This window comes from Phacochoerus africanus, chromosome 6, assembly GCF_016906955.1.
Source record: "Phacochoerus africanus isolate WHEZ1 chromosome 6, ROS_Pafr_v1, whole genome shotgun sequence".
NCBI classification, from domain to species: Eukaryota; Metazoa; Chordata; class Mammalia; order Artiodactyla; family Suidae; genus Phacochoerus; species Phacochoerus africanus.
The window spans coordinates 110,295,573-110,306,332 of NC_062549.1; positions in this window are offsets into that span (position 1 = coordinate 110,295,573).

Consider the following 10,760-nt stretch of genomic DNA (forward strand, 5'->3'; position numbering starts at 1 on the left):
CAAGAGTGTCGTACAGATAGAGTCTGAACATGGGGCAAAGACTTTACTGAACTCATTAGTTAATGAGGGAGACAATAAGATGACAAAGCTGGTTCAGAGAGCACTTAAGGACCTGGGATTTAAAGGAAAGGCACACCAAAAAATATATATTTTTAAGTTAGACACAAACCTGGTAAATATCCTACAGGGCAATAAAAGGAGAATTATCTTTCCTACTGGACAGAAATCATTTGAATCTCTACAGTAAATATCTACAAGTTAACATGTACTTTCACCATTTGAGCCCTTCACTGATAATTGCAGATGACAAGGAGTTCCCTGGTGGTCTAGGGGTTAGGACTCAGCACTTTCACCTCTGCAGTCTGGGTTTGGTTCCTGGTCTGGGAACTAAGATCCCACAACAAGCTGCTGCAGCCAAAAAAAAAAAAAAAAAAAAAAAGCAACGAGAAAGTCAAATGATGAACCTGAACCTATCTTGCAGAGCAGCGCTATTTGATAGTATGTACCATGAGCCATGGGTATAATATAAGTTTTTCTAGCAGCCACATTAGAAATGAAAAACAGCTAGGTAAAATTAATTTTAAGAAAATCCGTTATTTAACCTACCGTGTCCAAGATATTGTCAGTTTGACCTGTCTTTGGCCACCTTTCAAGGGCTCGATAGCTCTGTGTCAATAGCACAGTTCCAGAGAATCAAATAATCTCCCTGCAGGTCTGTTAAACAAAGCTTTAGCATGACACTGATGGAATATATGTAGTCATCCTCTTGTCCTTATCTAAATTTCAGATCATTGTTCCTAACAAACCTACTTAGGTCCCCGTGACCTAGTTGGCACGGGTACAGGAAGGGTGAGTCCAAGCAGTGGCCTTTAAAAGGCAGCCATATAACCATCCAGGCGACAGATGCTCTTGGACAGGTGTATGGGAGCCGTGAGGGCCCAGAGTTCTGCTGGCGGGAGGCGGTGGACCAGAAAAGACTTCACGAAAGATGAGGAGGTTTCCCTCCAAGCGAAAGGAAGAGTATAACCACAAGCAGAACAGCGCCCAAGGTCAAGAACACCTCTGCTTGGCTGTGTGGGTAAGGAGGGCAGGGACAGAGACTCCAAGCTTGTCTGGGACCAGCTGGCCCAAGGTCGTGAGCTCTCATCTCTATCCAACCGGGGACTAGAGAACTTATGTTTACACTGCTAACTACACTGTGCAGTGAGTCTCCACCTGTCCTTTGTGGGGAGGATGCAAACTCTTTCCAGGACCTGGAACATAAGGGTTTTCAGAAAAGAAGGGACATGACCAGACTCGTCTTTTAGGAAGAGCCGTCAAGGAGCTGTTGGCCCCGTGGCTGGTGGAATCTCCTCTAATTCCCTGAGTTCTCGTCACCCCACTTGTGAACGAGGAAGGCATCTGCGTCATGGTTGGTAGCTAAAACTATTTTCTAGGCATCAGGCTCCAGGTGTGATGTCCAAATCCAGAGTGAAGAAAGTATGAGGGAAGCGGGCAAGGATGGAGTAAAGTCTCCCTGGGTCTGAAGAGGGCTGCAAGATGACTTTTATGGGCAGGTGATTTAGTCGCTGATACCCTGGCACAGTCTTCGGAGTCAAGTTAGTACAAGGTAAGAGAAACCTCAGCCTGGAATCAGTTCAGCCACTGGACAAATGAGGCAAGAGAGGGCACGGGCTTGGGCTGTTTTGATTCCCATCATCTGGCAGGAGATAAGAGCCGGCTTTGATTTCTCTTGCCCTTCACAGCTAAGAAGCTCAGAGCACTTGACGGGCATGCTCGAAGATGCTGTCTCTTGCTCCTGCAAGAGGCAGGTCAGACAAGGGCAGGGGATGCTGCCCCAGGCAGAGATGGCACACAGAGCCAAGAACTCGTGAATCTGCTGAAACGTCCTCCTTGGGCCCCCACCTCATCAAGGTCAGAGAAGAGGGACCTCACTTCCTTGACTTATCATTCTACCTGAAGTGCCCAGAACAAGCTACTTTAGGTCAAGAACCTGTGGCTTATAGGAAGGGGCGAGGCAGTGTGGGGAAGGAGAGATTTTAGGATGGGTCTGCAATTGACCTGTCTCTCTCGGGTGGTGTGTATGGGGGTGGGGGTGGGGGCAAGGGGTCTTAAATCAGCTCTTTTTTTTAATGGCTGATGGGCTTCCAAGTGGCCCCTCCAGGAAAGCAGACAGCTCTAGGGCACTGTTTCCACTGGGAGTTATATAATCACCCATGTACAGAACTAACCACCCAGTGGAAACAGGAAAATTCTAATCTAATCTCCTTGGAGATAAGACTTCCTTTGGCTTTTTGCCATGAATCGATCACTAGCTGGGGCTTCGGGTGAATGTCTCCTGATGAAAACTGAAGCCTGGAGCAGCAGAGGGAACTGAATTGGAACTGGGGAAAAGGACCCGGCCCCCAGCCTCGGGTTTAGAAATGAGCTCTACAAAATGTCAAATATTTGGTGAAAGCCAAACCCCAGTCCCATAACCAGCTGTGTTCCAGAATATCAGCTATGGGTTCGGTCCTCTCTGCCACAGTGGGGACCTTCGGCCACTCAGCCCTGCCTCTCCCATCCCCCACCGGGCCTAACCCTCCAGCACCAGCCCCTCGTGGAGATGCCAAGTAAGAGCCTGTGTTCTCTCTCTCCCTGTTTAAGTCTCCTCGAAGGTCCTATAGTGGAGTCTCTGTATTAAATTCAGAAAGAGCCTTAGCATCCAGCCGGGAAAGAAGGGAGCGAGGAAGCAAGGACATTAAGCTTTATGAAATGTTAGTTACTAAGCCAAGCCGTAGAGACGGGAGTTCACTGAACCCTGGGAGAACGGTTAAGGGGGGCAGTATCAGCCCCAAGTTTACAACTGGAGAACCACCCCTCAGCCAAGTCAGGCAATTCGCCAAAGACGGCACAGCCTGTGGAGGATGTGAGCCTGCAGCTCTAGGCCCCAAATTCTGGTCCCTGTTCAGCCTCAAGCAGAGTTGCTCTGAACTCTAGAGAAAACGGCGATGGCGCAAAAGCCCAGAATAAGAAGGACTCCTCGGTCCAGGCAGGGGCTGGGCCAGAGGCCACCTGGCTCCAGCGAGCTTCACAGCCTGTGTTGGCCCAACTTCTAACTTCACAGTTCCTCAAATTGGCAGGGATGGGGTGGGAGGTGGGTGCGAACTCCTCTGAGAATCTGATGAATGAACGCGCTGGATCCCCTCTCTAGAAGATGTCCATTCATAGTCCCCCGATACATACAACCTTGGCTGCAGTTTCAGGGGGGTTCATGAGCCCCGGAAGTTAGCAATTCCTTCTGAAACCCAGAAGTCCCCTGGGGGTTTGGAAGAGCAGAGAGAGAGAAAGCTGGAAACGTGTGCGCTGTGGGGGAGGGGAAGCAGTGAGAGGGGGTGCAGAGGGTGCTCAGGGCAGGACCCGCCCAGGGCAGAGCCTCAGGGAGCCTGGCCGCCTCCCAGGGTGAAATTTATTGGCATCAAGTGAACTCATCAAAAAGGCACGGTGGGGCCCTGGGAGGCCTGAAGGAGGGCAGCCCGCCCTCGCCCACCGGGCCAGCCCTAACCCAACGTGGGTTTTGTTCTAAAAAAGGAAACAGGTTTCTATGACACAGCTCAGATTCCTAAATCTCCACCTGGAAAGTGGATTCCGATCCCTTTCCCTGAAGCCAGCTGTGTCCACAGGGAGAATAAAAAACCCAGAGTGGTCCTGGTCTCAAAGGAACAAAATCTTCCACCTGCCAAGAATAGGGTGGCGTCAGGCTAACGCAGCCGCCACGCCAAACTGTTAAAAATAATAATTACGTCAAGACAACATCCTCAGAAAAGAGCCCCGACTAATCTGGGCCGGGCTAGAATAAACACCTCCTGTTCTGACCTACCTCTGAGGTGAAAGGATCTATTTCTTCCCTGAATTGCGCCCCCAGTTCTGCGCATTCACGTGCTTGCTCAGCAGACACCCAAACAGAGCGTTTGGGGTTTGCCCAGCTGTTCTATTTCCAGGCCGTTCAGCTCTCGGCAGGTGCCGCCGCCCTCCCGGCTCCGTCCCTCCTCCTCCCCCTCCTCCCCGCTCCCTCGACTTCCCTTCCCGCTCTTTCTCCCGCTCCTCCTTCCTGCCCTTCCTCCGCCCCTGTGATCCGCACCCCCTCGCTTCCTCTCCCCTCACCGCCTCCCTGGTGCGCATTCCCAGGGGCTCACAGGTGTGTGTGGAAAAGCCCGGGGCGCAGCTCCTGACCCCCAACTCTGCGGAAGAGAGGAGGAGTGGAAGAGGCACCGCCAGCCCCCCCGGGTGGCCTCGGAGGCGGCCCCCCTGTGCGCTTCTCCCGGCTTTGGGGAGCGAGCACGCAGGTAGCACTGCTTCTGGGTCACCAGGAGGGAAATGGCAGGGCCAGGGAGTCATCTCATGAACATCCATGTCCCCAGACCTGCCTGCATCAGGCAGGACACTGCCCCCATCCCGTCATCCTACAGTGAGTGGCCCTAGCAAGGCGTTTCTGGAAAAGGGTTTCTGGTGCTTTCTGTTGTGGAAGTCAAGTCTGCCACCTGCTTACTCCCCTGGGACCCTTCCCCTACTTATAAATGGGGAAGGACACACCTCGAGTACCATTCACTTACCTGAGGCTGGCGAGCCGTTTCACACCTTCCTCCTCCTGGCAAATGTGCGGGAAATGTATTATCCCCATTTCATGGATGAGAGACTGTGCTCAGAGAGGTTAGGTCATTTGTCCAAAGTTATACAGCTCATAAGCCGCAAGGCCAGAGGCAGCCAGGATTAGCATTCTGAACATGGGCAATAAATCCACGGCAGGGCTGGTGCTGGTGCCAAGGGGTCAGCTCCTACCTGTGGCTGGGCATGGCCCTAGAGCCCCTGGTCGGGTGCCTGGGGCCAGTACCTGGCTGAATGCGTTCAGGTCAAAATCAGGCTGTAAAATCTACTACGTGGGACCTGTGTGCCTCGATTTCTTCATCCATAAAATGGGAGTGATTAAAAGAGCCCTTCCCTCCTGGGTTCGTGCTGAGGATGAATCCACCTACAGGGCTTAGAGCAGTGTTTGGCCCACATAAGCACTCAGTGTTAGCTATTGCTGTGTCAGGAGGCACCAATTCTTTGATTCTGGAGAAACACCCCAGCCCCTGAGAGAAGGTTGGAGGAATGATAAGATAACTTCCATCTCAGGTAGTGCTTTAGAGGATCCACAGCAGTTGCCCACCCACTTTCTCATTTAATTTTCATAACTCCCTTGGATGAGGGCAGGGGAGGTTGAATTCCCATGTGCAGATGTGGCCCTGAAGCCCAGCAATATCCCAGGACTGGACGGGGTCCCCTGTGGAAATAAACCCTTTCCAGCCTCTCTCTCTATGGTCCACTTAGGCAGAAGGACTTGCACATACCTGAGCAACCAGAGAGGCCCTTGGAGAATTAGGGAGGGCCCGAGGCTCATGTGAGAACATGATGAAGGCTGAGGAGGAAGATGGAGAAGAAGCCAGGACATGATCCCCCGGCCCTTCCAAGGGGACTCCGGTGCTAATCCAAGCCATTAATGTCGGGAAGAAAAGGCTCCACTGGTCAGAACCTGGGAAGCTGAAGTGGCGGGGAGGCAGTGGGGAGACTTGGCTGGCACACGGTGCTGGTGGGGAGAGGGAGAGGCCCGACATCCCAGGGAACGGTTCTGGACAAGTTCTGAAATCAGACATGGCCTAGATCAACAGGCGTGAAGGGCAGGAGTCAGCAGTGAGCAGCTAATTCATTCGCTTTCTACTCATTCCTTCCTACCGTCATTCACCATCCAGCTCCTGAGAGCTGAGCAGGACTGGAGAGAAAAGCATTAATAAAGGTAAAGCATCCGTAATAAATGAGTAAACAAGCTACAGGCTGTTCCATGAGAAGGACTGTAACAGAGAGGTGAACAAAGTGCAGTGAGAGCACAAAGGAAGAATCCAAGAAGCAGTCTCAGAGGAGGTGACAGCTGAGTGGACCTTGAGGGATGAATAGGAGTTTGCCAGGAAGAGGAATCAAGTATTGGAATGTGGAAGGAGGGCAAAAAGGAAAGAGAAGCTCTTCTGTCTAGAGGCAACTCCTGTTGCTTAATCACGTTGGAGCTTCCTTTTGTGTTCCATTATGTCTTTTGTTAATCAGAGCCAAGCCAGAATTCCCTGCAGAACTCTGGGCTCTAATTTGACTAGCACAAGGAAGCTCCCGCTCTCTTTCTCCTCTGATCAAAAAAAAATTATCCACTCCACTTGGAGCTCTCCAGTGCTAGGATTTCTTAGAGAACAAGGCTCTCATTTCATAAGTTGAGATGAGGTCTAGTAATCATATATCCTGAGAAATAAAGTATACATGGACTCTAATTTATACTAGAGTATGGATGACTGACACAAGATACTTTCCCATGCATAGATAAGAACATGGAGAGAGGGTGAAGAGAACAGAAGGACCCTGGAAGGATGTGTGTTTGGGGGGGAGGGGAGAGTCTGTGTGTGTCTGTGTGGGTGTGTGTGTCTGTGTGGGTGTTTGAGGATGGGCAGTAAGAGGATAAATAGTGAGTGCCCCTGACAGGGGTAGAGAAGAACCTAGGGAGAGGGATGGAGAAGTCTAGATCAATTGTCCCAGTGGGGTACCCTGAGGCTTGAAGCCTTCTTCCTGCCCCCTGTCCTCACCATCCAGACTCCCTGGGGTCCTGAGAGAAAGGAGGTCCCTAATCTGCCAGGAGGACAGGGTTATCCCTCAGGGAAGGAGGCAGTCCTGAGACACAAGGCTGGATGCAGGCTGGGTATTGGGAAGGAGGCTGGTTCTGTCCTCTTCCTTGGTCCTGCGGCCACCTGGTGCACTGCGAGCTTAGCACAGGCTCACTCCCAGGCCGACCAGCCAGCCAACGGCCTAGGAAGGGTTAAGGATCCCAGGCAGCTCCTACATGTGCTGGCGGTGGCGGTGGCACAGCTCTGCTCTCCATAGCACCTTGGGAACCACCACACCTGGCGGCCCTCCCAGGGGCACCATGGCAACCACCAGTCTGGGAACAGGTCCTCTGGGCCTCCTGGCCTCCTGGGCTCCCCCCATGTCTTCCCGAGGGACAGCTGGCCTGGCCTGGGCCTGGATGGGGAGGTGGGCCACTGCCTCTCTGAGCCCCTCTGGGACCAGGGGCTGAGGGCATGGAAGCACATCTGGTTTTGCTTGTTTCGCTTTGTTTGTGCTGAACTTTTGATCACTGTAATGAGGTGAAAGCAATTGTCCTTGGACCCGGGGCCTAAAGATGGGGAAGTGGGCGGAATGTTTGGGGGACGCTCTGGGGACATCAGGAATGGCGTGTGCCAGCTTGAGGAATCCCAGCCTCTGGTCCCTGCAGAGGTCCCCGTGGGGGTGGGCACCCACAGGGACCCCAGAGTCTGTGAGCTGGACGCTCAGGATGCCCCTGGAGGGGCCCCACTGTCCTTCCCTGAGGCCTGAGCAGGATGAGAGGCTCAGGGCAGGAAAGAGTGGCCAGGAGGGGAGGCCACGCTGGCCAGCCGCCCCCCCCCCCCAAAGTTTCCTTAGCTCTTCTCCAACCTCACCTCCTCCATCCTCCTCGCTCCTCTCCAGCAGCGCCCCACGCCTGCCTCTTCCTCCTCTTCTCCTCCCTCTTCTTCCTTTTCCATCACTTTCCTCATCCCCCCTGCCCCCCGAACATTTCCCTGTGCGCCTACGGAGCAGGCAGTGCCCGGGGGCATCAGCTCCCTGGGGCGGCTCACGGTGGGGGAGGGGACGTCCATAAGCCTCGGATCAGTGGGTAGAAACGGTAAGTTCTGGAAGGAAGAGCTGTGGCAGCTCTCCCCTCAGTCCCTCTCTGCCAGCCTTCAGGATTCTGACAGTTTCTCAGGCAGGAAATGCATCCGGTGAAGAGAAAAGCTTTCCCACTCACACCCCAAGGACTCCCAGGGATGCCCTAGAGGGAAGGTGCCCAAGCCAGCCCCAGACAGCGGCGCGGGGTGGGGGAGGGGGGCACAGAGGACAGAGTTTGGCGCTTATTTACTTTGTGGCGCCAGGCCCACCTCTGCCTCTTCATTCATAAAACATTTATTTCACATGGTGCAGGGCCCCAGGTATATATAGGGAGGCCAGCAAAACACAGTTACCAGGAGTGGTGACAAAGCCAGGAGGAAAACGAGGGGCAGCAGTGACAGAAAACGCAGAGGCCAGGGCGGGGGGGGGGGAATCGGTCACCAAGGAAGTGACACTTAAAGCCAGACCCGGAAGTTCCTGTCGTGGCTCAGCGGGTTACAAAACCGACTTGGATTCATGAGGATGTGGGTTCGAGCCCTGGCCTTGCTCAGTGGGTTAAGGATCCGCTGTTGCCATGAGCTGTGGTGTAGGTTGCAGACATGGCTTGGATCCTGCATTGCTGTGGCTGTGGTGTAGGCCGGCAGCTACAGCTCTGATTAGACCCCTAGCCTGGGAACCTCCATATGCTGCAGGAGCGGCCCTAAAAAGCCAAGAAAAAAAAGAAAAAAAAAAAAAAACAAACCTGAACCCAAACAGGGAGAACTGGGTCAAGTGAAGGGGTAGGTGAGGGGGACACAGCATCCTCGGAGCGTGTATAAACCACTAAAGCCGCTCAAGGTGGAAGAGGCTTTGGGAAAAGTTTGGGGCAGGAATGATTTTCTGAGCTAGGAAGGGGCCTGAAAGGGCAGCAGGGCCTTGAGGGCCTGCCTTACGCTGTTAGGTTGTTTGGTTTTGTTGTCCTTTTAGGCCCAGAGTGATGGACTTCGAGGAAAATCCCGCTGGAATGGAGCTTCTCTGAGTCCTGTTCGAAGTCCTGGGTTCGGGACCTGCCCTGAGCACTGACGGCCCCATGGAAGTCTGAACATCCTCGCACTGGGGAAGCTCTTCCATTTCCACCGTCTCTGGGGGCAGAGCACAAACCCCACACCCCATCATCCAGAGTCTCCCCAAACTCCCAGGATGGGACCTCCACTGCCCACACGGCAGCTCCTTCGTGTTGGCCGTTTTGTTAGGAGGCGTCTCTTTTCCCAAAGGCCTGGAAGGCCCCAAGGCCAGCTGTTAACAGTGTCACCAGGGAGGGCAGTGGGGTTGAGGGAGGGCGACGGTGGTGTCCCTGCTGATTTGGTTCCAAATGCTTTCGATACCATGTGTTAAGCGTGTACCAGCAAAGAAAACAACCGCCAGGTCGGGTTCTTCTTGATCTGAACTCAATCTGCCTCCCTAACACTTCTACCCACTGGTCCCAGGTCTGCTCTCTGGGATCAGAGAATCATCTAAACCCACTTCCCCTCTGATGCCCTTCAAATACCAGAAGGTGGGTGTCGAGTTTCCATCCAGTCTTCTCCAGGCTGAGCTGCTCCTCCTGTAACTCAATTTCCAGACCAGGCCCCTCCCCAGTCCCTCCTCTTCAGAAAATAAAACTCAGGGGGTTGCAGAAGGAAGGAACCAATCTCGCCCCGAGCCGGCTGTTACGTCATGCTAATTAATTCACGAGGTGAGAAGACATCCTTTTCCCTTTTAGGTGATGGGGGGGAGGAGGCAGGAGCAAACCACTTACTTCCTCCAGCCTTGGTTTTCTTACCTAAAAAAGGGGAAAAGAGTACCTTTGCAACGAGGATCAATAGCGATTAAGGAAATGAAAAACGTTAAAAAGCACAAATCTATACCCTCGGTGTGAGGATCTAGAAGCCCTATTCCATTTAGGCAGCAGCTAAGTGTGAGGCGCCCAGAGCCAGATGGCTTGGGTTCAAATCCCAGCTTTACCGCTTAGTGGCTGTGTGACCTTGGAGAAATGACCTGACATTGCTGTGCTGGGGTCGTCTTCTCTGAAATGAAATGAGGACCACACCAAGCTCAGAATGGTGTTTAGGCGCATCAGAGGGGCTGCCTAACGCTGAATAAAGGTGTGCTGTTCGGTATTATCACCTGGACTCTGACTCTTATTCCTTCCCCAAGAGATAAGGGAATTCATAGCACCCACTTGGGTGAGGCCAACAAACCAGCCAGTCATCTGTCATTGGGGTGAGCTCCTCCCCTACCCCAGTATCTGTAGACGATGTTTAGTGTCAGGCACAGGGCTAAGGATGTCACAAGCCTCCCCTCACTGAATTCTCCCAACAACTCCAAGAGGGTGATACCATTATTGCTCCCATTTTACAGAAGAGAAAATAGAGGTTCACACAGGGTTTGTAACCTGTCTAAGGTCACACAGCCGGGAAACGATGGAACCTCAACTCCAGCTCCTCTGCCTGACTCCCAGCGCCCACCTCCACGCCTGCAGCATCCTGCCCTTTGAACCTGCTCCCTAGTTTGGGCTCCGCTCCAGCTTTGAGGACCAGAGGGAGCCGGAGCCTCTCTTCTTGACATCACTGCCTGCTGTTTGCCCGAGGAGGGTGGGGGGAGGGGGCAGGATCTCGCTTCTCTCACTGCACTCTGCCCTCCTGCTCCCTGCCCTCCTCTTTCCCAGGGCCTGAGTGTGTCACCGAGGACCCCAACTGCATCTCTTTGAGTGCCCTCAGGCCCATCCTGACACTGACTACCCCTGCGCTGCTTGCTGGGTTCTCAGCCCCTGACCACGAAATGGTTCCACGTTGATCTACCAAAAAACAACACTGTTTTGGACGTGGGCCCTGATGCATCATATCATTACGGAGCCAGCAGTGCGTCCCATTCCATTATCGCCCGGCCAAGCTTCTCCGAGGCGAGCCTGGCTGCAAATGGCTTTCTCCTGTCTGGGGTGGGGGGGGGCCACCACCCCAACTTGCCCTCCACTGCTGGAGGAGAGATTTTATCTTTAATTGACA